The sequence below is a fragment of the Sesamum indicum genome, linkage group LG2, assembly GCF_000512975.1.
Source record: "Sesamum indicum cultivar Zhongzhi No. 13 linkage group LG2, S_indicum_v1.0, whole genome shotgun sequence".
NCBI lineage: Eukaryota > Viridiplantae > Streptophyta > Magnoliopsida > Lamiales > Pedaliaceae > Sesamum > Sesamum indicum.
In genome coordinates, this window is record NC_026146.1 from 7,609,695 (window position 1) to 7,621,957 (window position 12,263).

General features: G+C 31.9%; 1 protein-coding gene across 1 annotated transcript in view; it reads left to right on the forward strand.

The window, feature by feature from the left end:
• The window catches only part of LOC105155567 (WD40 repeat-containing protein HOS15), a gene marked incomplete in the record, with an annotated part of 77,420 nt that overhangs the window by 52,737 nt on the left and 12,420 nt on the right, over positions 1–12,263 (forward strand).

Sequence of the window (12,263 nt, forward strand, 5' to 3'; positions counted from 1 at the left end):
AAGGGTCGGGGACTCCAAAAAGCTTCCCTACGATCGAATGATTTAATTAAAAAAAAAATTAGCACCCTTTTGCAAAGGGGAATTTATTTAAAAATGTTGGGATAAAAAATTAGAAAAGTAACGTGCTTTGGAAAGATTTTAGAAAAGTAAGTGGCACCGCGATTACTCACCGCGGTGCCACAATTTTTATTTTTTAAAAAAAAATTCTCTATGTCACCGCGGTGACATTGTTTTAAAATGAAAAAAATTTAATGTGTCAGCGCGGTTTTGAACCGCGGTGACAATTTTTTTTTAAAAAAAAAAATTATTTTATTCCACGACGAATTGCTGCCAACTTCTCGTTAAAATTTCGGCACCATCATGGCGAGTTGTCAACCATCAAATATACCGTTCGATTCTCCTTGATGAGACGAACATTTCCCCACAAACAATTTCAAGTTTTATCAATCATAAATAATGAATTTTTAGCACGACCATCGCACCTTTCGATCGTCGATTCCCCGCCACCGGAGCGACCCACGATCACGGACCACCACCACCACTGGACTCGCCTCGACCTAACGGTTCTAACGAGACCAACCTAGTGACCTAACGGTTCTAACGAGACCAACCTAGTTCAATTTTATTAAATATTTGTTGAGATATGAAAATTTAAAGATTTTTCCACCGAAAATTCGGGCTGAACCTGTTTGCTACCATTTCTCCAGATTAAGACCATAGCCGTTTGAATCCTGTCGTTCAAACGATTCCAACAAGACCAGTCTTGCTTAATTTCATCAAGTATTTGTTTGTTCAATTAAAATACATATGTTTTAAAATAGTTATAATTTTATTAAATTCTATTTATTAATTAATAATACTATTTAATAAATAATTTTTTTTGTTTGTTCAATTAAAATACATATGTTTTAAAATATTTATAATTTTATTAAATTTTATTTAATTAAATATAAATAGTACTATTAATTAATTATAAATAGTATTATTAATTAATTAAATAGATAACTATTTAAAACATATGTATTTTAATTGAACAAACAAATACTTGATGAAATTGAGTAAGACTGGTCTTGTTGGAATCGTCTGGACGACAAAATTCGAACGGATATGGTCTCAATCCGTGATTCATCCTAACGGTGGAGAAATGGCAGCAAACAGCTTTAGCGCGAATTTTTGGTGGAAAAATTTTCATATCTCAACAAATATTTAATAAAATTGAACTAGGTTGGTCTCGTTAGAACCGTTAGGTCGAGGCGAGTTAAGTGGTGGTGGTGAATCGACGGACGAAAGGTGCGGTGGTCGTGATAAAAATTCATTATTTATGATTAATAAAACTTGAAATTGTTTGTAGGGAACTGTTCGTCTCATCAAGATGAGTCGAACGGTATATTTGATGGTTGACAACTAGCCATGATGGTGCCGAAATTTTAACGAGAAGTTGTAGCAATTCGTCGTGAAATAAAAAAAAAAAAATTTTCCCCGTGGTTTTGAACCGCGGGGACAAATTAAAAAAAAAAAAAAAAAAAACAATGTCACCGCGGTGATATAGAGAAATTCTTTTTATTTAAATAAAAATTGTGGCACCACGGTACCACTTACTTTTCTAAATCTTTCCAAAACATATTCACTATGTTTGTTTTTATTTCCAACTTATTTTCGAGACAAGTCAAAACATACCCAATGTTTGTCATCATTGTTTTTAACTGTTTTAGCATATAAACATACATATATATACACACAGATATATATAAATATATATAAAAAAGGCATGATTTGACAATGAATAGTAATTTTTGTCTCCCAAAATACAACATTAAACATATAATACTTATTTTAAATTATCTCCAAAGACATGATTTGACAATGAATAGTAATTTTTGTCTCCCAAAAATAATATTAAATATATAATACTTATTTTAAATTATCTCCAAAAATAAATCCAAACATACATACTATCTCTAACACATACTTGTTTATCTTTGTTTTTCTCTCTCTATTTCCACAAAACACAATAAAACACTCAAAAAACGAATCCAAACATTATGATTACTTTTCTAAATTTTTTTTTCAACATTTTTTAAATAAATTCCCCTTTTGCAAGTAGCACACAAATAATGCAACACGAGATAGTAAGGGTAAATCCAGTAAAATAAGGTGATGTGATTGACAAGGGAAGAATGAGAAGAGAGGCATCATTACGCCCACAACCTCTGCTTGCTTGAGTGTGAAAGTGAGAGATCTTTGATAAGCCAATGGAATCTCACAGGGAATCTGTAGACAGTCACTTCACTTACCGTACTCGCTTGCAATTGCTTCTTCAGTGGTAAATTTAAGCAGTCAACAAAATAAAAGGCAAAGATTTCAGCTTCTCGATGAAAAGCTGATGCTTAAAATAATCGAATTATTGGGACGCAAAAGCTGATTATGGACCTGCTTAATGTCGTGCTTTATTAGTTAACATGCTTGTTTCCCACCTGACCACGTCAAGCACTCTCCAGCTAATCATTAGCAGGAGCTTAATGTGTTTCTTTGTCATTTAATTATAAATGATGTGTTGTTGGATTTTAGTTAATTTAATCATAGTTGATAAGGATTTTATAACCAAATATAAGAGGAGAATATGAGGTCGTTGGTCGTATCGGGTCATGGACATAATACTTGAGTCAAGTTATTTGAATCCGACCTATACTCTGACCTCGTTAGGTGGCAAGACAAGAGACTGCTTAGTCATTGCATGAACAGTCCTAAGTGCGACACCTGTCTAGGAACGGGATCCACATAAAGGGACCCACTTAAGCATTATAAATAGTCCATATCACGGCAGAAAGAGGTATCTTCACTTCGATCACTTTAATCGCAAATTCAGTTCGCATCATTTTCTCTCAACTTTTAACTGACTTAAGCATCGGAGTATTTTCGTCGGGACGAACCCGACTAGCTTTACCTTGTCTTAACCTCAGGTTTATCAAATTCGGGGAGATGACGTGGTAGGATCGTGATCGCACGTAAACGAACCGGATCAATAGTTATAGTTCGGGCTGAATTTTTCTTGGTGATAAAATCTCGCGAGTGAATCACTCATGCATTGCTTGGTTTCATTTTCACTCTCCATTTTTAGTTTTTGTAAGGGTGGTGAAAATAAAAACTACGTCGGTTTATATGTATTCTCGTTGAAAATATTTATTACTGTAATTTAAGGAAAAGAATGCAATTTATCCGCCTATGATATAAGAAATGAGAAAAAAAAAATATGATAAAAAATAGCAAATTACCCCATGTATTTTGAAAATGAAGCAAATTGCCCCTTATTTGAATTATTGATAGGAAAATAATTCGCTTCATTTTTCAAAATACATCTTATTCATTCGTTAATTTTTTTTTATAGGGAGTCTTTTTTATTTATTTCACATGTCATAAAGTAAATTAAATTTAATTCGTTATTTTATCTCAATCATTACTTTTTTTAGATATTTACATATATATTCTCAATCATTAAAATTATAAATCTATAATATTGTTTTAATATTACTTTTACATGTCATTACTATTAACTTTATTTAAATAAGAAATATGTTTTTCACACTACAAGAAATAACACTAATAGTAATAATATATATTTCTTGCAAAATAGCCGAATCCGTTGTTAATATAAATTAACAAAAAATTTAGTGAGTTTTTTTATTAATGAACTCAACGTTAATTTTATTATTATTATTTTCGTAATTATATATTAAACTATTTTCTTACAGTATTATTTAAAAAAAAAAATTGCCTAGTATTTTCACGGAGAAGTCACTTTTATTTGATTCCAAAACCAAACCCCAAAACTTTCTATGTAATAATAAACTTATCCACTTCGTTAAGGAAAAAAAAAAAAAAAAGAGTTTCATAACTTTGTTCTTAAAATTTTGAAAATTGAGTGAAAAATGCAGAAATTAGCACAATTATAAACGAAAAATTCTTATCTGGATCAAGTTTCATTAAAAAAAAAAAAATCAATGACAAAAAATTAGGTGACAATTTTAATATTGTCAGTAATTATATATATTTAGTGACAAAAAAATTATTTTGTCACAATAATGAATTACGGTATTTTGATAATTATTATTATTTTTCAATAAGTGTTGGTAGCAAGAATTAGTAACAAAAAAATGTACTCAAAGTTGTCACTAAACAATTAGTGACTCATTTATTGTGATGACCTAATGACAACAAATAATACCTATCACTATATTATGTTGCCACTATAGATATGTCGCCAATTGTATTTAGTGACAACTTTATACAAAATATTTGTCACTAATAACTATAAAATGATAACATAAAAATTAATATATATTTTTAGTGATAACTTAAAAATTGACACTTGATATTTTGTCACTAATTCTTGTAGTGTTTGTCTGAACCAAACCAATAATTGAATAAGTGTATCACATTTGTTATATAATTGATCACTTTTCTTGAATTGTACACTAATAATAAGACAAATATACTACAATTACCGTATAATCAGTTCAAATTCCGAACTAGAATTTCCCGTCATAAACACCTCCAATTGACTCCAAAATTTGTTGAAAAAATCGGGTGTCTTCATCAGATAGTTATCACAGCTTTGAAATGTTAGCATGAGAAAAGAAAGAAAAGCAAAGGGGAAAAGTGACTAGTGAGTGGGCAAAGGAGAAGGAAAAGGAAAGAAAGACAAAAAGACAAGCTCAAAAGACAAGAAGGTGGAGCCACACACAAGAAGCAAATTGGCAGAATTCTGCATCCATATGAGTTGTTGAAGGCTTCACATGATACTCGGTTTTGATCCTTCTCATTTGTCTGCACTTGAATGTTCTTTTATGATTTTGATTCATTTACTTGACTATGGATTATCCTGTTAATTTAATTGCATATTAGTTGGATATTTTAAATAAAAATTAATAAATATATATAAAGTTTTTATTTAATCGCATATAAAATCTAAAAGTTTTAAATTTTTGGATGAAGTAGTCGTTTAATGTGGTATTAGAGTTAGGCTAAATAAAAGGTCGTTGGTTTGGATTAATCTTCTTGCTGCTCGTCAAAGAAAGGTTTCTCTTGTTGGGGTTGCACGTCACGGGACGTTTTAAGTCGTTAATAGGAAATGATTTTCTTATTTAACCGTTAACCGTTTATATTTTTAGATGACAGGTAATCGTTTAACAATTTCAAATTATAATAATGGAGAATTGAGTAAGCAATATAGATTAATCAAAAAATATTATATATTTTGATGAGTTACACATAACATTGTGAACAAGACATCCTAAATGGAAAGAAGACTATGTAATTACTTCTCTACCAATTACATTAATACTATTAAATTTTGATAAGAAAATTCTAACATTTAAGTTTGTATTAAATTATATACATTTATGGAAAATTCGATTGACCCTCGTGTGATATCAAAAATGGAGAAAAAAATTATTGAAAAAAAGAAAATATCAAATTATCATTTGTATTTTAAAAAACAAAGAAAATCATCCTTATTTAGGAGGTAATTTGCTAATTATTTTTCTTATAATTTTGTTTTTTTTTACTTATATTTCACATATAACATGAAATAAATTGCATCTAACCATATATTAATGCTCATATAGAGAACAATTAAGAAAAAGCCCAAAACATTTAACCAAAAAAAGAAAATATTCATACATCACCTCTTTATGAAGAAAATTAATACATATATATATATATATATATAATTTCATTCACAAGGATATAAATGATCATATTCATATACAGGCATAGGTGAAGTTCTCTTCCAAACTAAATTATGCTCTCTTTTTCGCATACTTGACTTGTCTGCCTTCTCTTGCTTCAAATATACCAAAAATGGGCGGGTTCAATCGATCATTCTTCACCGATTGTGAAGAGGGTCGGATTCATTCGGCACTCGTCGTTTGCTGGAGAAGAAGAAATCAAAAGGAGGGCTCATCTTCATCACTTTTTGACCTTGATCAAGCTGATGCTGCTGCTGCAACTTTTCTAGGAATTTTGATGCAGAGATTTTCCTATTGCGGACGAGCATTGTGTCGTTGTTGTCTCGGGCTGAAACTAACAGGGCCAGCAGAAACAAGAAGGCCAGTTTCTGAAGCACGCCAACTCGGAAGGCCGGCTGACGACGAATTTGCATGGTTGGTTGACGGGGAAAAGAGAGAGGAAAATGAACTGTAAAGTGAGACACAAAGGGCTGCTCTTTTTGTATGGAAGTAGTGAACATATAAAGGAAGAAGAATTTCAGATTTTGAGGGCCCTGTGGCTGTGGGGCAGACGAAGGGAAAATGGGAATTTAAAAAGAGGGGTTATGAGTACACGCCCTGCAAACAAGGGACACATCGCACGATGGGCCTTTTGCTTTATAGCTTCATTGCGGTTGTTTATATATATATATATATATATTCTTTGTGTTTCACGAGAACTTTTTACTTTTATCTCAAGTTTGAAGCTTTTCATCTCGCTTTCATGCCCCAAAATATGGTCACTCCCACAGAGTCCCACACTCCATATTTAGGTTATCATGCAAAAGGGGTCTTGGTTTCTAGTGCTTTATCTTTTTCTGGGATGGGTTTGTATCTTGGAAACTAGTCTGATTTTTGCTTTTTGTAGCTGATTCTGCAGTGAACACAAAACTGCAGCACTTAAATATGCCTAAAAAGATTGGATAAAACAAGCCTGTCCCGACATCAGCCATCTCTCATGTTTCTTTGGAATGTTTGGTTTCTAAGAGGCTGGCTGCATTATTATACCCTCTCCATCTTGTTATGATTGTTGTATTTTTAAATCTTTTTAGGATTTAAGAAAAGACTTAAATGTATTTTTTAGTCATGTATTTATTCATTTGGAATATTAGTTTCTTAAATTAGTTGCAAAATAGTCATTTATCTTTTTCAATTTCTCGATTAGCATACAGATTTGGCCGAAAAATTCTAAATCGACAAGAAATTGGCACGTGCAAAATTTGGGGCTTCTCACCTTAATAGTAGTTTTTGGTTGACGTGCCATCTAGAGACTTATGTAAAAAAAACAAACAGTAATGTGTCGTAAATTGTTACGTCAAACTCACTGAAATAGAATTGAAGGTAAAAGTTTTCCAGCAAATTTTAATTTTCCTGCTAAATATATTTGTAAATGAGAAATTAAAAAGACATGGGACTATTTTACCGTACTAACAAAAAGAAGTGAACTTACTACACTAGAAACATATTTTTTTCTTTGAAATTGAAATTTCCCTTCTTTCATTAGAAGTAAGAACTAAAGAATATACATTACTTAAACTTTATACTGTGGAAAAAACACATGATGATAAATTTAAGAAAAGTATATATATAAGAATAGATTTTAAGTTCTTAAGGGAAGCACACATGTACATGCGTGGAACTTTTGTTTACAAAATGTATGGCATGAAAGTTGATTTGAGATTTACGTCTCCTATGTAAGGTGATTTCTATATATTAAAAAGAATATAAAATTGATTTTGATCATATTAGTTATATTTAACATAAAAGTACATAAAGTGCAGTTGAATTAATAAGGATATCAAGTTTGAAAATATTGTGCGTATGATAAAATATTTTACACAAATTAAAATAAATATTAAAACATCCTTTAATTACAAAGGCGGATAGAGTATTATTAACGAGTCAACTGGAACTTCGGACACGGAATAAAGAACTCACACTCTAAGTAAGTATCCACAAAGAAAACTTCATCCTTTTCGTTTAAAAACAAAATGCTAATTCGACTTTTTCTTGAAAGTATGACGTGGTGTTAGTACATCATCGTAGCTTCTGCAATGCTTGAATAATATGGTTTGGGACATTTTTTCTATGTGTAATTTTGATCTTGAAAAGGACGGGATAACTTATATCTTTTTTAACTGATAATCATCTTTTGGCTAGTTCAGTCTACTTAGTCCGTCAGAGCAATAAGGATCCATCAACTACGCCTTTAGGCTTGATCTTAAGTGCCAAGTACTCGCTGTTAATCGGTCGATGAACTTTGTGGAGGAATTCTTACATTCTTGGGGCATTAGATTCTCACCCATGTTTGCATCACTTAGTCCCGTATTCTTACTTGTATTTCATCCATCATTGCTCATGCAGGGGCATCTCTCTAAAGCAAAACACTCATCTACCAATGTAGTTTCACATTGCAGGACAAGAGCGCTTGGTTAGTAACCTATTGCACACTTTTGTAAGGGCAACTACTTCTAGGCAAACTTCCTGATAAATACCCCCACTTAATCCAATCTAAATCAACTGATTTAAACTTCATTATGACACACCTTAAAATTTAGCTATTTTTATTTTGTTTATTATTCTTGGATTTATTTATTTTTTGGAAGATTGTTGCTAGAATTCAATTTTTCAAGCCTATTTACACCCAACCATCATCCCAAAAATAAGAAAACACACCTCATTCAAACTCTAAATCCCATCTTCCTCTGTCCACCTCCTCATACGCGGGAATGAAGAAAAACTCATAACATAAATGTTGGAATAGGTGACCAGAAAGTTAATTGGATTGGCGATTTTTGGGAATTATTCAGCGATTTTTATTCAAGTAATATCGCCCTGATGAATATGGTAAGTATTCATCTTTAGCATATGTATCTGTTGTGCTTACCAATTACGTTAAACATTGTTTTAACGTCACAACAGATGCACACAGACTATTTAGATAACCCATGTAGTTGGGTTGAGCATTGGACGACGGCTTGAAACCAACTTGTGAGGGTTGGTCTAAAACGTACCAAGTCGAAGACTTCGAGACTGAGCATCGAGAGTCCTATTGAAACTTGTACTGAATATTGCACTCATTGGATGACTGCCGTGTTTCATCGGATACAAACATTGAACATCTATGCGATTTTAGTGGGTTAGTTGACAAAGTAGCCAGTTGACTGATCTGACTCGTGTCAAATCATCATATGGAAGCTTTGGAGGCTTGGTTAGTATGACTAGAATTCCCCGACTCCTCTAGTACAGGAGTAGTCCTTAGATTTGAGGAACCATCACAGTCACGTGCACAAAACGGTTGTATCTTGGATCTGATGGGAGGTGATTATGTCATAGACATGATCATTATAATCTTTGTCTGGTGTAGTCAGATTGTGTAGTGAGGACGGTAGGTTTCAAGAAGAGGATTTGTTCCATGTCAGTATGTGATAACAGTATCTCCTATGCACTTGGAGACGCATTCACACCTCATAAATATGTAGCTACAGTGGTTGATCGAATAGGAAATATATGGTTTCCTATTTCGAGCAATTAAGCAAAATGCGGTCAAGTATTAAAGCATAGATGTTGGTCTAAGATGTGAACCGACACAAAATTCCATGCCCTAGACTAAGGCTGGCAGACGAGTGAGTCGGCTTGATTTTGAGCTCGTTTTGAGCTCGAGCTCCTAACAAGCTAGAGCTCGACAGGAGTTGGCTTCGCCCCTACTCATAATCACAAGATCAATGATCCCTTGCTCAACTGGTGGGATTGAAGTCAAAGCAATAACACTTTTTGTCATTGATTACAGTTCTCACTTTAATTTTAGTCCCTTAACTTTAAAAAAGCAGCACTTTTGATCCCATAAAACTTTTTTGTTAAATATTTAACAGAAAACATTATGCGGCCGTTAAGTTTTCAAACTAAGCACTTAACAACCACGTGACATTTTTCATCAAGTGTCTTACAGAAAGACGTCATGGAATCAAAAGTGTTACTTTTTAAAGTTACGATATCTAAGGTGAGAATTATATAACTAATACAACACAATAGTATAAAGTCATTAAGTTACAAGACAAAAAATTTTATTTCTCTTATTGAGGTCTCACAACCAAATAGTTGTGTGTTCAAATCCTACTAATGAAGGCGTTTAATCTACTTTAAATAGAATGTATTAAATATTATAATAATTATACATTGGTTGATTTAAAACTATTAATCTATTTTTCTTAAAAAATAATCCCAATCACAAACAAAGACGAATATAGTTTTTGAGAATTGATCACAAACTAAGCGTGAACGTGAACTCATTCATTATAACAATATGTTTCAGCATGATCACACCCTCATCATTTTTTTGTCTATGAATATATATATATATATATATATATATGGCACATCAATTAGGGTCTACTGTGTAGCGAATTATACCAACAACAATACCATACTTAAATTTAATTAGTGCTACCATCTCAATCATTCGGACAATAGTTCATCAATTAGATACCAATGTTTCATATATGGGTTTCAATCTTATTAGATTCAAGTCTGAGTGTGGGGTGTGTGTGTGAGGGAAAATGAGAAAAGAAATTAGCGACAAAAACTTAAAGATCAAATATTAATTTTAATATTGTCATTGATGCGTCATAGATTTTTTTGCGACATCATAAGAGTCGAAGGATCTTTGAAATTTTTTTAAGATTATCAGAGAATTATTCAGAGGTTAGCACTCTATGACGCTTAAGTCAATAACAATTTTATTGAAAAAGAGTAAAGAAAAATTGAATTAAAGTGAGAATAATAGTATAGAATAATAATAAAGTACATATTTTGTGAAGTTCGAAATATAGGTTCACATAGCCTAAAAATCGAGAAACAATTGAGAGAATAAATGAGAGTTTGAGAGTGAAGAATGATTTTATCCAATGACTATGTAGGATCTATATTTTATAGGCGTGGCAGAAAATAGGAGTTGTTGTAGAGTGTCATACGATATTGGAAAGCCGTTTGAGTTGGCTATCATCCACAAAAAATTATTTGTGATTTGTATAAATATTGACAAAAATATGACTGTTTTACCAAGTCACGCTAGGTCTGCTTGAAAATTTAGGAATTGGTTACTCACGGATTCCCAGGTCATTTTTCATTAATTTACTCAGAACCACCTGGTTATTTTTTAGAATGACATGTCCCGATTTGTTGGCAAGCTATATGACGTGTCCATCCAATTATATGGTAACGTGTCCGGCTAGAATGGCTTGTTTGTTGGGCCTGCTAGTTCAGTAAAATAGGAGGTAAACCTATGGACTCTTCCTCCCTGCTGATGAGCCGACTGAGCTCACACCTGGCTGGGCTGATGTATCTTGCTTGTGGACTTTGCTTTTCTACTGCTAGGTCAACTAGGCTCGGAGCCAGTTGGAGTGGCCTGTTCGTTTGTTGGCGCGATTCAATATTTTGGGGGTGCATCAGTCATAATTATATATATCGAGTAGCAAGAATTCTCTCTCTATATATCTCTTTATTGTCATAATACTAAATTTTATGGTTTAAATAATGCTTATTATTTTGTAAAAGGTGTTATTAGTAAAAATTAATTAATGTAAAAAGTTATGCATAAAGTTGTCACTAGAAAATAATTAGTTACACACATGTAGTAAGTGAAAATTGAAATTATAGTCTTGTAACTTAGATGGAGAGGCATTTTTAGTCCTGCACGAATTGATTTTCACAATTTAGCTCTATAACTTGATAATTTGGTATTTTAGTTATTTTTTCGTCAAATTTGATCGTAAAAATGCATGTGACTTGCACAAAATCTAATCAAATTACAACCAGTCAAGTAGATCAATTTGTTCAAAATAAAAAATATCGATCCCCAAAGTTACGGACAAGAAACGGAAGGAACCTGACGGAGACTAATAAAAAATCTAATATTAAAAACTTTTTAAATAACACTAAAATATTTATAATTATGTCAAATGTCACAAGAGCCCGTTCGAATTTATCCAAATCTTCAAAGAATATTTCTGAAGCTGAATAGTCAATTCGGCTGAACTTCTTCTTGTTGGGTTGGGGATTGGGCCCATTATCTTAATGATGAGGCCTCAACACATTTCTTCAGTTCCAATTCCATTTGGGCCGTCATACTTTACTTGGGCTCCTTTTGGAATCTTTAATTTATATTTGTTTCTGACATTTCACTCTAATTTCAAAATTATTTCCATGTTTTTTTGTTGAATTTGAGTAACCATTTTTTTTTTTTTGAAGATTTTCAAAATTAATTTTCCAGTTGAACTGTGTGTGTGTTCTTTCCTTCTAATTCTCTTTTGCTGCATTTGGATTATGGATTTTTAAATATTGATAACAAAATCTTTTGGATTTGTTTGGAAAATTTTAAATTTAATAGAATTTTAATTTTTTAATTATAAATTTAAACTGTATTTTATTGAATATTGATAAAATTCAATTTTTATATGGGTAATTTGAAATTATTTACTCAGAATCAAATCCATCAAATGT